At 42.9% G+C, this 19,975-nt stretch overlaps 1 protein-coding gene across 4 annotated transcripts in view; it reads left to right on the top strand.

The window, feature by feature from the left end:
- Window positions 1-4,388: 4,388 nt before the first annotated feature.
- Window positions 4,389-19,975, top strand: part of LOC141133494 (uncharacterized) — a 62,710-nt gene continuing 47,123 nt past the window's right edge. For 2 of the 4 annotated variants that reach the window (XM_073622903.1, XM_073622901.1), the window contains exon 1: window positions 4,498-4,686. The gene's annotated coding sequence lies outside the window, so the exon portion shown is untranslated. Of the gene's footprint in view, window positions 4,687-19,975 lie in introns of all 4 variants that reach the window. The other 2 variants (XM_073622904.1, XM_073622899.1) reach the window with 2 other exon arrangements.

Here is a 19,975-nt window from a genome sequence, read left to right as displayed (position 1 = left end):
TTTATATTTATTATAGCAAATGTAAAAAAATTTTTTTTTTTCATAATTGTCGTTTTTTTTTTTTGTTTAAAGCGCAAAAAATAAAAAACACAGAGGTGATCAAATACCACCAAAAGAAAGCTCTATTTGTGGGGGAAAAAAAAGGACATCAATTTTGTTTGTGTACAGCGTCTCACGTCCGCGCAATTGTCAATTAAAGCGACGCAATGCTGTATCGCAAAAAATGGCCTGGTCATTAAGGGGGCAAATCCTTCCTGGCCTTAAGTGGTTAAATTAATATCAGTGTCGGTGTGTTTTAGGCAGGATAAAAAAGAAAAAGCAAAATGCGCACTGTTGTTTCTGGGCTGTACTACGGGTACAAACAAAAAATGACATACACGGATGGGGTATCCCTGCGAACGTCAGGGGCAGGAGAATTTATTTTGGGTTGCTCTTAGGTGGTAGGTTATGGTAGTAACAAAAAATATACAGCTACGTTTAAGAAAAAATGTTTTTTTTTACTATTTTGGTCCAGTTTTCCTTTGATGATAATAATAAAAAAAAAAAAAAAAAAAAAAAAAAAACACGAGATATCCATTGCCATTTACCACCAAATGAAAGCCCAATTTGTCCTGGAAAAAAAAACAAGGTATAGTAGAGTTGCAAAATTGTGCTTAGGCATTAACATTTGTTTTTTGCCCTTAGGTGCGAAGGGGGTAAAGTCTCCTTTTTTCCCTATAAAAATAACAAACATGTTATACTTACCTGCTCTGTTGCAGTGGATTTGCACCGAGCAGCCCCGATCCTCCTCTTCTCAGGTCCCTCTTCTGTCCTCCTGGCCCGTCCCTCCTGTTGAGTGCCCCCACAGCAATCAGCTTGCTATGGGGGTCACCCGAGCCGAGCTGCAGCTCTGTGTGTCCAATCAGACATCGGGCTGCGGGTCGGTCCTGCCCCCTCTCTCTCCTGATTGGATAACTGACTTCCCGGATGGCTGAGACACTCGTGGACATCACTGGACAGAGAGGGACCTCAGGCAAGTATTAGGGGGGGCTGCTGCACACAGAAGGCTTTTTATCTTAATGTATAGAATGTATTAATATAAAAAAAAAAACCTTCTGCCTTTACAACCACTTTAAATATTTTGTATCATAGAAAATATTTTGTTATATCTATTCGAAAACTTCCAAAAAATTACTGGTTGATCCTGACAGAAATTTTGTGAGCGGATAACTTCCTGTGCTGTTATCAGTTGCAGTACACTGTTAGCACTGAGCACTACACAATCACACCCCTCTATGCTATGGGTAATATAAGAGCGGGGAGGGGTTCTGTAGTCCTATCTTGTTTCTGCTGTCTTGATACAGAAGGGTGCATTGTCATCCTAGGACAGAAGGTGTGTGTGTGTGTGTGTGGGGGGGGGGTATACAATCCTTTTCTACAACATTGGGGTGGACCCCGTGATTGCAGGTGTATTGGAATCATATTTCAGGATTTTTTTTAATTTGCATAACTATTCGTACTGCAAAACTACATGTACATTTGTTCTGTGCCTATGCCGGCTAAGTTGAATGTTAGTAGGCCATTTTCTCTCTAGGTCGGATGTTCTTTATTCATACCCGATGTTGTAATGTGCTGCGCAAACTGTTGGCGCTATATAAATCCTGTAAAAAAAAAAAAAATAATAATAATAGGGAAATACTGCTTAAACCGCACCTCGTGTGGTGGCCGGTGTCACGTTTATGCGCCTTTTGTGTGCGTTTTCACACTACATGTCTAGGCTGGCCACCCCCTGTGCCCCTTGTGTAGCTTTTTGAGCTATGTGCCATGCACATGTTTTAATAGCGAGTTTTGATGTGTTTGCTGTGTGAAAAAATACGTTTCCGATGGCACAACGCGCGTTTTTTTCCTGCACATTTCGTAAATGCGTACAAAAATGCATAGTTTTGGGCACGTTCACAAACCACTCAGGTGTGAATGGGGTCTAACCCTTGGTTCACCTCTACACTATATTGCCAAAAGTATTGGGACGCCTGCCTTTACACCCACATGAACTTTAATGGCATCCCAGTCTTGGTCCATATTGTTCAATATTGAGTTGGCCCACCATTTTCAGCTATAACAGCTTCAACTCTTCTGGGAAGGCTGTCCACAAGGTTTAGGAGTGTGTCTATGGAAATGTTTGACCATTCTTCAAGAAGCGCATTTGTGAAGTCAGGCACTGATGTGGGACGAGAAGGTCTGGCTCGCAGTCTCCACTCTAATGCCCCGTACACACGGTCGGATTTTCCGATGGAAAATGTCCGATCGGAGCGTATTGTCGGAAATTCCGACCGTGTGTGGGCTCCATCGGACATTTTCCATCGGATTTTCCGACACACAAAGTTGGAGAGCAGGAGATAAAATTTTCCGACAACAAAATCCGTTGTCGGAAATTCCGATTGTGTGTACACAAATCTGACGGACAAAGTGCCACGCATGCTCAGAATAAATAAAGAGATGAAAGCTATTGGCCACTGCCCCGTTTATAGTCCCGACGTACGTGTTTTACGTCACCGCGTTCAGAACGATCGGATTTTCTGACAACTTTGTGTGACCGTGTGTATGCAAGACAAGTTTGAGCCAACATCCGTCGGAAAAAATCCTAGGATTTTGTTGTCGGAATGTCCGAACAAAGTCCGACCGTGTGTACGGGGCATAATTCATCCCAAAGGTGTTCTATCGGGTTGAGGTCAGGACTCTGTGCAGGCCAGTCAAGTTCCTTAGCCCCAAACTCACTTATCCATGTCTTTATGGACCTTGCTTTGTGCACTGGTCCAAATCATTTGGTGGAGGGGGGATTATGATGTGGGGTTGTTTTTCAGAGGTTGGGTTTGGCCCCTTAGTTCCAGTGAAGGGAACTCTTAAGGTGTCACCATACCAAGACATTTTGGACAATTTGATGCTCCCAACTTTGGGGATGGCCCCTTCCTGTTCCAACATGACTGTGCACCAGTACTTTTAGCAATATAGTATACAGTACACCAATATATATTAGTGTGTATTATATTATTAATATACTTTTATTATTATTTCTATTATTATTATTATTATTGCTATTATACTATAATATAAATATATACATATATATATATTACTACTATATACTATATTGTATATAATATATTATACTTTTATACTATTATATTATTGGATACTATTATTATTATTAATATACTATTACTACTGTATATTATTACATACATATATATATATATATATATATATATATATATTATACTATTATTTTTGCTATTATTACTATTACTATTATACTATAGTATAAATATGTACATATATATACTATATTATATTTTTATAATATTGTTATAATATTATTATAATATTGGATACCACTATTATTAGTATACTATTATTATTACTAATATATATATATATATATATATATATAAAATTATTATTATTACTATTATTATATTATAATTAATATACTATTGTTATTATTATTGTATTTTATTATATTTTTATATTATTATAATATTGGATACCACTATTATTAATATACTATTATTATTACTATTATTAATATATATATATATATATATATATATATATATATATATATATATATATATATATATATATATATATATATATATATATATATAATTATTATTAATATACTATTGTTATTATTATTGTATTTTATTATATACCAATATAGTATATTATATAGTAATACCCCAATACTTTTAGGAATATAGTATATGTGTGCTGTGTGAAGAGCAGCCCGTTCATTTTAATGGGCCGCCCTACCTGCAAGAAACGCGGGGAAAACAAAGTCCCCAACCCTTTTGTAAAGTTGTGCCAAGGGGGGGGTACCATTAAGAACCGTTGCACATCTGCTGAAGAGCAGCGAGTTTCTGTGCGTGTTGGAAACACATGATTCTGCACACGTTCCTGACACGCACAACGGAAAGTCTTGTGTTATGAAGACCTACTCTATTTAACCAATCTGGATCCGATCCCCTGATTTAAATAGTTGCCGGTAGATTTAAAGGGGATTGTACAGTCACATTGTAACGTGTGTGATGAGCCTTAAGCCCCGTACACACGATAAGAAAATCGTATGGAAGATCCCGCCTTCAAAGCGATCGTACAATAATCGGATCATTAGTACAGAACTTTTTCGAGAGCCGATCATGACAGTTCATCTGATATTATTCTATCGGACATGCACGAAAAATATTTTCATAAGATGCCAGATCATGCGATTTTCGTTTAATCAGCACAGCTGTCATTCGAAAATGCAATACAAATGCATTACAACACATGACATCACTTCCGAATTTTTTTTATGTCGTGCAGGAATTTTCGTGACTTTAGTAAACTCATCAGATTTGATCTGAGATTAGCATGCAAAAAAAAAAACGGACAATCATTCATCCAATAATCTCATCGTGTGTACTAGGCATTAGGTCCCTTTAAGATTTAAAGGGCGGCGCAGCACACCACGGGAACAGTTCACGTCCTGCAGACTGAGCCATGGACTACGACTCCCAGACTGCCTTGCAGCAGAATAGCCGACTTCCTATCAAGGCTGCAGCCAATAGGAAGCCTGCATGTGACAGTGCTGCGTGCAAGGACTGGAGTTGTCAGTAGCAGCAAAGAGTTCCCCCTACGGTCTAGAGATCATCAGGAAGGGTTCAGGTCAGTCTGACTTGTAGACTTTGTTCTCAGTTTATAAATAAAGTTTTCCCTCCAGGTGATATCTTTTAGTAACTTTTCTATTTTAGTTTTTATACAGATGTTTGCAGTGGAAGTCATTGCAACTTTGTATATTATTGTATCATCGGAGATAGGAATATTACTGTACAGGGGAGGAATCTTTCATTTCTGATAATGATACAATGAGTTCACCAATGAAAGATTTTATTTCCTACAAATTGAGAAAAATTGTTATTTTATAGGCTCCCACACACTGGCATTGGAGTAAGGTTCCCTCTGAAGAGCAATTTGCGCTCAAATCACCTTTCAGAGGGCATTTGACAGGCGATGAGGAGGAATAATTGAACCTCCTCGCCATCTGATTTAACCCTATAATGCTACAATATATTAATAATAATAATAATAATAATAATAGTATATTAATAATAATAGTAATAATATATATAGTAATAATAAATACAAATATATTTATTATTATTAATAATAATATTAATAATAATAATAATAATAATAATAGTATAATAGTATAAAAATATAATATATTATTATATTATAATATATTAATATTAGTATATTAATAGTAATAAAAAAAAAAAAAATATATATATATATATATATATATATATGTATATATGTAGCAATAACTCACGGTGGAGCTGCAGGTTTAAGCGGGCTTGTTACCTTCACTCTGCTTCCCTTGTTTCACTGGCACCGGGTCTAGGGGTTCCGTTGAGTTTACTGATGGACGACACACGCACCAACACTGGAGTACGTTTTCAATGCTTTATTAAACAAACGACTTAGGAAATAGCAGGAAAGAGACGGAAAGGAGACTTGAAGAAGAAACTCAAATATTCTCTGATAGGGTTCTCTTGACAAATGTCCTGGTAGAATTCAAATACTATATGGAATGCGCTCCCCTCGTGGGACACACTTTTTGCTTGTCTGGATAGGCCTCTCTCACCGGTCTAGCAGCCAGCACGTAGCACGAATCAAAGTCTCTGCCGCAGACTCGTTTGGGAATAAAATCCGTACGATCCTCTGCCACAGGATGTATAGATTTTCTGTAGTGAAATGTCAGTCACAGTGCTTGAACCTTTAAGCCGAGCCGGCAACACTATGCTGTATAGTTACTTTCGGATACGTCCTCCAACCGAGTCACCAGGCCCCTCTATAGACCAGCACGCCGCGTGATCTCTCCAAGACGGGTCCTCCCCTGGGATCTCCTCAGTTGTCCAGCTTCGTCACACAGGACCGAACTCGCTTCGCGCATGCGCGATTTTAATTTAAACGGCGGTGAAGTTTTCTGTCTCGCTGGTTGTGACAGTCTCACTGCTGGTGCCTATTGGCATCTCCCTGCATACATCATTTTATCTTGTGCACGTATATTTGATGTATTGCAGTGTATCTGTAATTTTTTACGCATTTATTTGCAATTTACATGCACTTTATGTATAAACTGGTGCAATGTATTTTTTATTTTAATTTAATTTTTATTAAAACGTTCCTGGTTATCTGCACTACTGGAGTCCCCTTCTCTCTTTTTATGGTTTTTTCTCGTGTGGACACTGGCCATATGGTCCTTCCTGGAACCATCTCATCTTCCCTGGGTATCACCTGCTGCTGAGGGGAAGTTAATGCGGAGAGCGATCAACAGGACTTCGATTGTGGTTTCAACAAGACACCAACGTTGATCTACTAAGTCTGTTTTGACCCCCCTGAATAAGGGCGGTCGCAGGCTTTTTGGTAAGCCTTTATTGCTCTCTGGTGGTGGATGTCACTGTTGATCACATCGTTGGATTGATTTTGCACTAATATATCTTTGGACTTTTTTTTCAACTAGTTTGGACTGATTTTCTTCTTTTTTCACCATTCCTCTATTACAATGAACTGTTATAGATGAATATTTACACATTGATGGTTTCTTAATATTATGGATTGTTTATAGTACCTACATCATCACTTCATTGTCGTTATTTAATTTTTGGTAATAGTGTTATTATTATTATTATTATTATTCACTTTGCTCTTGTCCAGCGCTGCACTGATTATTATCTACAACTAGTCTTGCCTTATATCGGGGTTATAGTGTTCAGCAGCAGGACCCAACTCACGTTTTTTTTCACTATTGATTAATTTTGCACTGAGCGCAGGTTTTTTATTTTATTTGACAGCTCAGGACCATTCCTCGGCCGCGGTGGTAGGCCCCAGACAAGCCTCTGGACCCACCCCTGCGCCGCAGCATCGTGGGCCTCCCGAACAGAGGATCACGAGGTAGCTCCTTAACGCATACCTGTCGGCCAGGAGGGCCAGCAGGTGGCTGTAAAACGAACCCCAAAATATGGCGTCTGTCCCATAAATACCCTCGCCCAGAATGCAACTCGGAGGACCACCTCCACTGAGCTTGTCTCCGGGGCAGAGGAGCATCCATACGCTTCAACACGTTGCCTTTACAACCCTGATCAGTGGTAACAGCGACACCCACTGCTCAGCACGGAAACACACACAACGTCAGCCAAGCTGGAACAGAGGCAAACTTAACCTTCCTAATGCACAAATTACTAAATTTACCTAACGTGCGGTAGATTGCAAATCTACCAGTGCTACATACTCCCCCCACTACAGTAGACGTTGTCCCCAACGTCTGTCCAAAAACAGTAACAGTAACTCTCAAGCCTGAGAGTAAGCATTTGAGTTTCTTATAACTTTGGATAGGCAGAGAGAGAGAAAGGACAGTTTAAAGATATTACAAGACTTATATCTATAAAACATTATGTTCACAGCCACAAACAAAACCACAGTATGATTGTACACAACCTCACTATCTAACTAGCTGAAAAGCCTCCTAGCTCTATATACGATCCGATGATCCCTGAAAAGGAAACATAGTTAGACACACACATATACATCCTGTACAAAGGTAGGAGCAAAGCCTCATTAGAAATGAAACTCTCTTCGCACAATCTATACTAGAAAAAATATATACTTTAGGAGTCCATCCCTGCATAAGAACTTTTTTCTATAAAAGAAAATCCGGCTAGCAAAAAGAAGTCCTTGGATTTAAACACAGAACAGGATCCATAGATCTTGACCACGCAGATCTCTTTACCCTGACACTATCTAGCTAGGTAACTTCAAAGTTCTATTGTCCATAATTATCAGTAAAACTGGGGATCTGGCAAAGTCAATGATTTTCCCTCTTTATCCACAGTGGTAATAAAGTATACAACATTATCCTTTCCTGGTCTGCAGATTACCACTTTGTCAGCATAGATGTGCCGACCAAACTTCCAATGTACAAAGCATCCATTGAAACGTTCATCCATCTGGACGAAACATCCAGTCTTTCTAAAGGGTTTAGGTACAGACAAATAGTCCCCAAACAGCTTCACTGTACCAAAGTTCCCGATTAGCTTCAATCTCCCACATAATATCCTGGGGCACATAGGGAAATTCCAAACCATACTCTGCGGCCACACGTTTGTTTAACATCCTTTGTAAATGAGCAAGTTTTGGCAAAGATCTGTCTCTCCCCATTCCAGGCGGTACACAGGAATTCAGTGACTTGCTCACCATAGACCCAGCTGGTGTCTGTAGTGAACTAGTAGTTTTCTGCAAAGTTCCAGCAACAGTATTGTGTGCTTCCACACAGGGTGACGTCTTCCCAGAACTCAGAGCTGTCCATTCAGGGAAAGTCATAGTGGAGGCAACATCCTCACCTTGCGACCATAATAGCTCCTGTGATATAGTCTCAAATAAGTCATCATCACCCGAAAGATCCGACATGGATTCTATTTCCGAATCTCTCAATTCTTCTGCTGGCAAAGATTTATTTACAGTCCCGAACACATTCCCCAACAGTGGCTTACCCATCTCCGATGTAGACTCTGGTAGCTCCGGTTCAGGTAACCTCTGGGGCAGGCCTCGACCACGGCCACGGGAAGCCTTTACATAGCCCACCTTCCTCTGAGCAGGTACTATAGGAGTAGGTGTAGTAGACTCAGAAACCAAAGCAATGTCTCCTGATGAGACAACAGCAGCAGTGTCTCTTTCTGAAACGTTGTCAGTAACAACAGGCAAAGTGGCGGCCTGTCGCTCTCTCTCTGTAGCGATAGCAGCTTCCACTGTAGCGATACCTGTCACCCAATCCATCCGATAGGCACGGGCGACGTGGTAGTTTGCTCCACCACAAACAGGTATTCTCCACACTGTGGACATCGGCCGAATGGACGAAGATGCACGGCCAATCCTTCGCATCGATGGCAGATCATGCCCAGTCCCTCAATATCTCCCGAGGCACACAGGACAAACCTCCCCGCAGCTTCAATCGAACTCCAGAATCCGTAAGCAGAGTTACAGATTGCACAGTATTCATCACGGTGCTCGTAGGGAACACTCTGGGTCCCACAACTGATTGCAACGCCGGAAAAGACATGGCCACCCCCGGATCTTCTCAGCATGATCACGAGGCTCCTCTTTTCCTCTGGCGCCAAACACATACGCGCGTCCCACGCGGTATCAAGTAGGGTAACTCCTCCCACTTGTTCTTCCAGTCACATAGCTCCCGGGCCTTTCTCTGGCGCCCAACGTCTACGCACTCAGAAGCAAAGTCCTGCAATTTAACCTTTCCTCTTCCTGAAAAGATTTCTCTCTTTTTTTTTTTTTAAAGTCCAGCTCTCTCCGTAAACTCCTGGTAAAACACTCCACTGGGTTGCAATAATTGACGGTCAACAAATCACGGACGAGGCCCCCACATGTAGCAATAACTCATGGTGGAGCTGCTGGTTTAAGCGGGTCTGTTACCTTCACTCTGCTTCCCTTGTTTCACCGGCACCGGGTCTAGGGTTCCGTTGAGTTTACTGATGGACGATACACGCACCAACACTGGAGTACGTTTTCAATGCTTTATTAAACAAACGACTTAGGAAATAGCAGGAAAGAGACGGAAAGGAGACTTGCAGAAGAAACTCAAATATTCTTTGATAGGGTTCTCTTGACAAATGTCCTGGTAGAATTCAAATACTATGTGGAATGCGCCCCCCTCGTGGGACACACGCTTTGCTCGTCTGGATAGGCCTCTCTCACCGGTCTAGCAGCCAGCACGCAGCACGAATCAAAGTCTCTGCCACAGGATGTATAGAATTTCTGTAGTGAAATGTCAGTCACAGTGCTTGAACCTTTAAGCCGAGCCGGCAACACTATGCTGTATAGTTACTTTCGGATACGTCCTCCAACCGAGTCACCAGGCCCCACTATAGACCAAATATAAAAGAGAATTGCGCTAGGCGAAAAATTAGTGAATAAAAAAATTATAAAAACAAAATATCCGTGATAGGAGTCCTGCTGCTGAACACTATAACCTCGATATAAGGCAAAAAGATGTATAGATAATAGACAGTGCAGCGCTGGACATAAATCAATTATTGTACCAACCAATGATAATTACATCAAATCAAAACTAATACAATAATATAAGTGGCAATATACTAAAGGAGTGATGTGAGCAATCAAAATCATTAACCATCAATGTGAAGAATCAATTAGTAAAAAATAAATGTTCATAACACCCCAATAAATCCCAAAGAATGTTCAGATAAAAAAGTCCAAAGAAAAATTCCAAAAAGGGTGTAGGATGAAGAAGAATATAAAATCCAAATCCAAAGATCCACTTGAAAGTGACGACCACCACCAAGAGAGAAAAATGGAGGCTTACCAAAAAGCCTGCGACCGCCCTTACTCAGGGGGGTCAGAACAGGCTTAGTAGATCACCGTTGATATCTTGCCAGGAATGGATCTGTAGTTCCCCAGACCTCCCTCCGCGATGGCTTAGCCTTAACACCACTGAGCACACATGCACTGGTGTGCCCCGGCCGGGGTATCAGGTGCTCACTTGAATTAGTGGGTCCTACTCTAGTAATAGAATGGAATTTCCTTTGTCTCAACCATGAGAGCTGACCTCCTCTATGTGGGAGAACGCGAAGAGGCTCCCATGGTTGAGACAAAGGAAATTCCATTCTATTACTAGAGTAGGACCCACTAATTCGAGCGAGCACTAGTGCATATAGGGAGCAGGCCTACTACATATACCCATGGTCAGCCTGCTGGGGGAGGAGTTTTCGGCTGGGTGAACTGAATGATGGAGTGTGGATAGGGGATATTACTGCGCTAACTCAATTAGTGAAGAAAAATGAACAGCTGCTACATAAGAATGTGACAAAAATTCAAGGCAAAAGATCAGTAAAAAATGTAGTGCTAAAAATATAAAACAATAAACATTGAACAATATATCAAGTATTGTGTGAAAATAATAAAAACTGATAAAAATCAATCTCAAATATAATGAATATAAAACATGTAGCGCACTACCCCCCCCGTAGGAGCTGCTAGTTAGTTCGTTCTTTTTTGTAGTGTGACCCCATTACCCTTACCCTGCATGAATCATACAGCAAACACTCCAGAACAGTAGAACATTAACTTTATTCCTTTCTCTTGATTCATGGCAGAAAAGAATGTGCAATATGTACAGTCTGTATCTTCAAGAAGTATGAGCTGCCTCTACATCTTTGGTTCCTGTAATGGTAGTTATAACCTTTTCCCTTATGGGAACTGAACAGTGCCTCTCTGAAAAACACTTGGTAATGGATGCTGGAAGTACCAGGCCTCAACTGCCTATGTTTATTCCTGCGATCCCACCATGCAAGTTCAAGAAAAGCTTGGGCATACCCCGGTCTACCGCATCCTTTTGACAACCACTTCCTGTTATACTTTGCATCTTTCCTCCCTCCTGTTTACTGCTACTTCCCAACTGTACAGCACTTCCAAATTATGTCCAAAGAACGTTACTCTGAATAAAGTTCTTATGCCACGTACACACGAGCGGACTTTACGGCATACTTGGTTCGGTGGACCGGAGTCCGTCGGACAATTCGATCGTGTGTGGGCTCCAGCGGACTTTTTTCCCCCAAAAGTTCGACGGACCTAGAAATGAAACATGTTTCAAATCTTTTCAACAGACTCGAGTCCGGACGAAAAGTCCGCTCATCTGTATGCTAGTCCGACGGACAGAAACCGACGCTAGGGCAGCTATTGGCTACTGGCTATGAACTTCCATGTTTTAGTCCGGTCGCGCGTCATCACGTACGAATCCATCGGACTTTGGTTGATCGTGTGTAGGCAAGTCCGTTCATTCGAAAAGTCTGTTGTAAAGTCAGTCAAAAAGTCCGCCGAACCAAGTATGCTGTAAAGTCCGTTCGTGTGTACGCGGCATTAGGCTGACTGATTGGATTTCTCCTGGGAATTAATTCTTTAAGGCCCAACTCCCTGCACAGACTTCTTTATTGACCCGCACTCCAACACTCTTTTGAGGCATTGATTCTCTAAGGCCGAAGATCTGCACCTCCTCCTTCAAGACCCGCACTTTAACATCCTCCAGTCTTTGGAAATACTGTTTCCCTGGGTTTCCACTCACTTGTACTCATTATCAACAGTCCATGATTGCCACAGAATGTTGAACACCCAGTCTTCCTCCTGTTAGTCGTAGCAGTTTCCTCCTAATGTCTCCTCCATTCCTCCTCCCCACATGGCACATTCCCCTCCCCAGAGGGGAGAGCTCCTGAGCTGCACCAGCCCCTACATGCTGTCTTCTTCTCTTACAATTCCCATCCTTCCCTTGAGCATGTGACTCACAGTTTACAGTGGGATGAGAGAGACCTGTAATTGTCATCATAGGTATACCTCAACTATGAGAGACAAAATGTGGAAACAAATCCAGACAATCACATTGTCTGATTTTTGAAAGAATTTATTTGCAAATTATGGTGGAAAATAAGTATTTGGTCACCTAGAAACAAGCAATATTTCTGGCTCTCACAGACCTGTATCTTCTTCTTTAGGAGGCTCCTCTGTCCTCCACTCATTACCTGTATTAATGGCACCTGTTTGAACTTGTTATCAGTATAAAAGACACCCGTCCACAACCTCAAACAGTCACACTCCAAACTCCACTATGGTGAAGACCAAAGAGCTGTCAAAGGACATCAGAAACAAAACTGTAGACCTGCACCAGGCTGGATAAACTGAATCTGCAATAAAACAAGAAAATGTGCGCTCATAATCTGTGTACAAAGCGGATCGCATTAAAGTGATCCAAATCAATACAAGTGAATTAGTGTGCAAAACGGATCGTGTTGAAGCGATCCAAATCAATACAAAATAAATTAAAATAAAATACTTAGAACAAACATCGATCAAAATGCCATCAATGGATGATCTAAAATTAAATGTGTACTGGTGTGCTTAAAACCATATATCTATAAACAGCTTAAAACTTCCCACACTGAATAAGTTATTACATTAACCAGTCCTCAAATGTAAAAAAGCTTCTCAGCAGTGAAAAGAGTGGAGGTAGTCCATAGAATGAATGACAGAAGGAAAAGTTCCATAAGTAAGTATCCGCTTCATGAAAGCAGAGGAAGGCATCCACGATCCATAAGGTCAAATACCTCACAGATAGATGGAGAGGGAGGGAGTGTACAGACGAAACTCTCACAGAATCCAAAGATATTAGAAGATGGACCCTTACCCTCAATGGTGGACCTCCCTTCTGGCGAGGTCTTACGTGCAAGCAGACTTAGCCCTCTGCGGGGACTGTGGGTAGATGGTATCCAAATCCGCTGATGTGCCCTGCGTCTCCGACCCGGCGTAAACCAACTCGTCCACCTGAGGAGGGGTGATAAGCCCACTAAAATACGCTGACCTTGACCTTTGCCCCCCCAGCCTTGACCTTTGACCCTGACCTTAAAGTGATTGTTCTTCAGGAGTTGTATTCATGAGGAGTATAATAATGCTCAGATGTAGGCGCAGACCCTTTTAACTCCTTTTTCCACAAATCGCTGGCTTCTTGGACACACCCAGGGGAGAAAACTTTCTCTGGTTCCCGCCCTCTGAAGCTCAGAGAGGTCACAGTTGATGAGGCAAGGATAGCTGGTTAAGTGGCTTGCAGTCAGGTAAGAGGCTCTTCACTGTCAGAACCAGCATGAGTGCAACAGAACCACAGCCTAATAGCATGTAGCTTCTCCAGAAGATCAAGCTACTGTGAGGAACCCCTCCCCAATTGCTTGAATCTGCAATAGGCAAGCAGCTTGGTGTGAAGTAATCAACTGTGGGAGCAATAATTAGAAAATGGAAGATATACAAGACCACTGATAATCTCCCTCGATCTGGGGCTCCACGCAAGATCTCACAGCGTGGGGTCAAAATGATCACAAGGACGGTGAGCAAAAATCCCAGAACCACATGGGGGGACCTAGTGAATGACCTGCAGAGAGCTGGGACCAACGTAACAAAGGCTACCATCAGTAACCCACTACGCCGTCAGGGACTCAGATCCTGCAGTGCCAGATGTGTCCCTCTGCTTAAGCCAGTACATGTCCGGGCCCGTCTGAGGTTTGCTAGAGAGCATTTGGATGATCCAGAAGAGGATTGGGAGAATGTCATATGGTCAGATGAAACTAAAGTAGAACTGTTTGGTAGAAACACAACTCATCGTGTTTGGAGGAGAGAGAATGCTGAGTTGCAACCAAAGAACACCATACCTACTGTGAAGAACGGGGGTGTCAACATCATGCTTTGGGGCTTTTTCTCTGCAAAGGGAACAGGACGACTGATCTGTGTACATGAAAGAATGAATGGGGTCATGTATCGTGAGATTTTGAGTGCAAACCTCCTTCCATCAGCAAGGGCATTGAAGATGAAACGTGGCTGGGTCTTTCAGCATGACAATGATCCCAAACACACCGCCCGGGCAATGAAGGAGTGGCTTCGTAAGAAGCATTTCAAGATCCTGGAGTGGCCTAGCCAGTCTCCAGATCTCGACCCCATAGAAAACCTTTGGAGGGAGTTGAAAGTCCGTGTTGCCCAGCGACAGCCCCAAAATATCACTGCTCTAGAGGAGATCTGCATGGAGGAATGGGCCAACATACCAGCAACAGTGTGTGACAACCTTGTGAAGACTTGCAGAAAACGTTTGACCTCTGTCATTGCCAACAAAGGATAAATAACAAAGTATTGAGATGAACTTTTGATATTGACCAAATACTTATTTTCCACCATAATTTGCAAATAAATTCTTTCAAAAATCAGACAATGTGATTGTCTGGATTTGTTTCCACATTTTGTCTCTCATAGTTGAGGTATACCTATGATGACAATTACAGGCCTCTCTCATCTTTTTAAGTGGGAGAACTTGCACAATTGGTGGCTGACTAAATACTTTTTTTGCCCCACTGTATATAGGCCTGAAAGTCCCTGCCCATTCAAATTAACGATTGGTTCAGGGTGACCTACACAAACTAACTGCATCCTGTGTGCAACCCATGTTCCCTCCAGAACCTCTCACTGGAAGAACAGGGCATCAATCAAACAGAATACAGGTGGTCACACCCTCCTGCTATTCTGTATTTTCTCCCAACCAATTTAACCCAACCAGGTTTAAACCAACAGGGTAAAACACTGGCAATTTTACCTGACACTAATCCTATCTGCCTACTTTAGCACACACCTAAGTAGGTGGGCGCTACAAACAGAACATGTATATCTTGAGTAGAAACACAGGTGAGAAAGTCCCAAAGGTGAAACAATCCTATGGTAAACATATATGGAGTCCACCATGAAAAGTTGTTGCTCAGAAGTGGGGTACAAAGGCCTCAGCAGGCATGTAAAGCATCAGGGATAGTGTGTCCTCCACCCAAGATAAGGGGTATACACTCTTACCGGAAATAGTGGGCTCGAATTTCAGCGATTTCAAAACGATCCAGGGAATCCAAAGAGCTCCAAGAATGAATCCAGGGAATCCTGGAGGTAACCGTAAGGCCGGAACTCAGATGTTAAGCAGCCAGACTGGAAAGCCAAAAACTCTCATCCGAAGGGATCTGATTACAAGATCACATTGTTGAGTCACCAAAAAGTTCACATTCTTCACTTCTCTCAAAAGTGGTAGTGGCTAGTTCCTGCACAGTGTGCACGGTTACCTGCACAATTCCCTGGATTTGTTCTTGGAGCTCTTTGGATTCCCTGGATCGTTTTGGAAATCTGCTGATCGTGCTATCCATGCTCGATTGACTCGTTGTCTCTGACATTCAAGTCCACTATTTCCGGTAATAGTATATACCCTTATCTCGGGAGGAGGACACGCTATCCCCAGGGCCAGATTAAGAGCAACATGGGCCTGGTGCTAAGGATTTTGGTGGGCCTTTTTATGAAAACAAATAAAATGAAAACGCAAACAATTTTTTGTTGAATTAAATTAAAGCGAGAGAGGGGTGTGAGAGAGTGGTTGAGAGAGAGAGAGGGGGGGGGGGGGGTGATAGCGAGATAGGGGGCTGAAAGAGAGGGGATGAGAGGGAGGGGAAAAGAGAGAGAAAGGCGTTGAATGAGAGAGATGGGGACGAGAGAGAGGGGGTGAGAAAAAGGGGAATAGAGAGAGGGTGAAAGAGAGAGAGGGTGGTAGGAAAGAGGGGGTTGAAGGGGGCAAGAGAGAGAGAATGGGGGATGAAGGGGGTGAGAGAGAGAACAGGGTGAAAGAGAGGGGATGAGAGAGAGAGAGAGAGGGGGGGTGAAAGAGAGAGGGGGGGTGAGAGTGAGGGGATGAGAGTGAGGGGCACAGCATAGTACATTACACGGGGGGGGGATAGCACAGTACATTACATGGTTGGCACTACACATTACATGGATACATGGATACAGCACATTTAATGGTGGGCGAAGCACAGCACATTACATGGCGGGCACAGCACATTACACTGTTGGCACTGCCCAATACAGCACATTACAAGGTAGGCACAGTACATTATATGGTTGGCACAGCACATGACATGGTTGGTACTGCACAACACAGCACATTGCATGATGGGCACAGCACATGCACACGGTGGGCACAGGACCTTATATGGTGGGCACAGCACATGACATGGCAGGCACAGCTGAGCACATTACATGGTGGGCACTGCACATTACAAGTGGGCACTGCACAGCATATTATATGGTGGGCACAGCATATTATATGGTGGGTACTGCACATGGCATGGTGGGCACTGCACAGCACATGACAAGGTGGGCACTGCATGACACCACATGATATGGTGGGCACTGCATGACACAGCACAGCACATTACATTGTGAGCACAGCACATTAATTGGTGGACACCGCACATGACATGGTGAGCCCTGCATAGCGCATTTCATTGTGGGTACTGCACGGCACATGCCATGGTGGACAATGTACAGCACATTACATGCTGGGTACAGCACATTACATGGTAAGCACTGCATGGCGCAGCACATGACGTGGTGGGCACAGCGCATTACATGGTGGGCACTGAATGGCACAACACATTACATGGTGGGCACTGCATGGCATAGCACATTTCATGGTGGGCAATGCAACTGCACATTACATGTTAGGAACTGCACATGACATGGTGGGCACTGCTGAACAGCCCAGCACATTGCACAGTGGGCACAACACACTACATGCTGGGCACAACACATGGCAGGGTGGGCACAGCACATGACATGGTGGGAACTGCACATGACATGGTGGGCACTGCATGGCACATCACATTACATGGTGGGCACTGTACATTACTTGGTGGGATCACTGCATGGCACAGCACATTACATGGTGGGCACTGCAATGTACAGCACATGACATGGTGGGCACTGCACATTACATAGTGAGCACTGCAATGCACAGCAAATTACATACTGGGCACAGCACATTACATGGGGGGCACTGCAATGCACAGCACATGACATAGTTGGCACAGCACATTACATGGGGGGCACTGCAATGCACAGCACATGACATAGTGGGCACAGCACATTACATGGGGGCACTGCAATGCACATGACATGACATGGTGGGCACAGCACATTACATGGGGGCACTGCAATGCACATGACATGACAAGGTGGGCACAGCACATTACATGGGGGCACTGCAATGCACATGACATGGTGGGCACTGGGCACAAGAGAGCACATTACATGGGGGGAAGCAGCAGTCTTTCCCCTAGCACAATAAAACACCTCCCTAACGAATGTACTAACCTTATCTCAACAACAGCATGTGAGATGTCCTTCCTCCCGGGCTCCTGCTGGTTAGAACATCAGCGCCCCTCCCCCAGACATTGAGGAGGATCTGTGTGAGTGAACAGATCCTGTGATAGGAGTCAGGAATCGGCAGAGACAGGACTCGGCTGCACTAACACTTGTCTCCTCCATGTGTGCACAGAGGGCTCCTCTTCCTTCAGGAAGGCACACAGATATCGATAAGCCACTGGCATGGGCCTATATTGAGGGAGGGGCCTGGAGCTGCAGCTCCACCAGCCCCTATGTTAATCCGGCCCTGGCTATCCCTGATGCTCTACATGCCTGCTGAGGCCTTTGTACCCTACTTCTGAGCAAAAACTTTTTGTGATGGACTCCATATATGTTTACCATAGGATTGTTTCACCGTTGGGACTTTCTCACCTGTGTTTCTACTTATTATATACATGTTCTGTTTTATATTCATTATATTTGAGATTGATTTTTATCAGAAAGTTTTGATTATTTACACACAATACTTGATATATTGTTCAATGTTTATTGTTTTATATTTTTAGAGCTACATTTTTCAATGATCTGAATGATGGAGTGTAAAGCCGCGTACACACGAACGGATTTTCCGACGGGAAATGTGTGATGACAGGCTGTTGGCGGAAAATCCGACTCTTTGTACGCTCCATCAGACAGTTGTTGGATTTTCCGCAGACAAATGTTGGATGGCAGGTTTTAAAATTTTCCGCGGACAAATTTCTGTTGTCGGATTTTCCGATCGTGTGTACACAAGTCCGTCGGACAAAAGTCCAAAGTACAAACACACATGCTCAGAAGCAAGGATGAGTCGGAAGTGGTACGTCTTGTAAACTAGCGTTCGTAATGGAGAATTAACATTTGTGACGTGGCAAGTTATGAAATCTCGAAATGCAGCGCACAATTCTCTTCTTTAATGGGATAATAATGAAGCTGCTATGCTGGTGATACTGATGGAGTTATTGCAAACAAATGTTTAAAGGATTTTTTTTTCTAGTGATATCAAGAATAATATTATTATGCTTTTTTCTTTTTTTTGGAGCGGGGGCAAGTTACCACAACACCATTATCCCGTAGTTTTTAAGATCAATGATACAACTATGTTGGTGTCCCTTGTCAATTTTACATTGTATTTTTTTTAATGTAACTGCCTCCTCCCAAATGGAAAAGGAAAAGGGGGTCCCCTTGTGGTGGACTTATAAGGCACGATATATTTGAGAAAAATGTGTAATTTTTAATGTTTCAAAAAAGTTTTTTATTTATTTAGAAACGTATAGAAAACAGATAAAAAACATGGAATGCTTAAACATAGCTAAAACTTATTCATCGTCATTAGATACAGAATACAATCTATACTTCTTGCACCCGACGCGTTTCAGAGTACAGAGTTGTCTCCTTCTTCAGGGATGTATACTAACAAGAAGAGATTATGTTCTAAAATAGAGTAATGAATACATAACATTTACATTGATATCTGCAGATATACATATGATTGGAAGGATTTCTCAAAGTTTACTTACATACGTTATGACGGTATGATTGGCATTCCAAAGGTTGTTTCTTTAACCACTAAGCCACCGCCCACCGTCATATGACGGCTGGACGAGGCTTCCATTGTTCTGGGAGGACGTCATATGACGTCCTCGCATTCCCGAGCCACTAGGGGGCGCGCGCGTGCCGCCGGCTGTGTCACTCGGGACCCGGTGCGCGTGCCCAGCGGCCGCGATGTCCGCCGGGCACCCGCGATTGCCGGGTAACAGAGCAGGATCGTGGATCTGTGCATGTAAACACAGATCCACGTCCTGTCAGAGAGGAGAGGAGACCGATGGCGTGTCCCTTGTACATAGGGACAGCGATCGGTCACCTCCCCCAGTCAGTCCCCTCCCCCCACAGTTAGAATCACCTCCTTAGGTAATACATTAACCCCTCGAGCGCCCCCTAGTGTTAACCCCTTCCCTGCCAGTCACATTTACACAGTAATCAATGCAATTTTATAGCACGGATCGCTGTATAAATGTGAATGGTCCCAAAAATGTGTCAAAAGTGTCCGATGTGTCCGCCGCAATATCGTAGTCACAATAAAAATTGCAGATCGCCGCCATTACTAGTAAAAAATAAATAAATAATAAAAATGCTA

The sequence above is a fragment of the Aquarana catesbeiana genome, linkage group LG03 (genome assembly GCF_042186555.1).
Source record: "Aquarana catesbeiana isolate 2022-GZ linkage group LG03, ASM4218655v1, whole genome shotgun sequence".
Classification (NCBI taxonomy): domain Eukaryota; kingdom Metazoa; phylum Chordata; class Amphibia; order Anura; family Ranidae; genus Aquarana; species Aquarana catesbeiana.
This window is presented reverse-complemented; position numbering and strand designations above follow the sequence as displayed.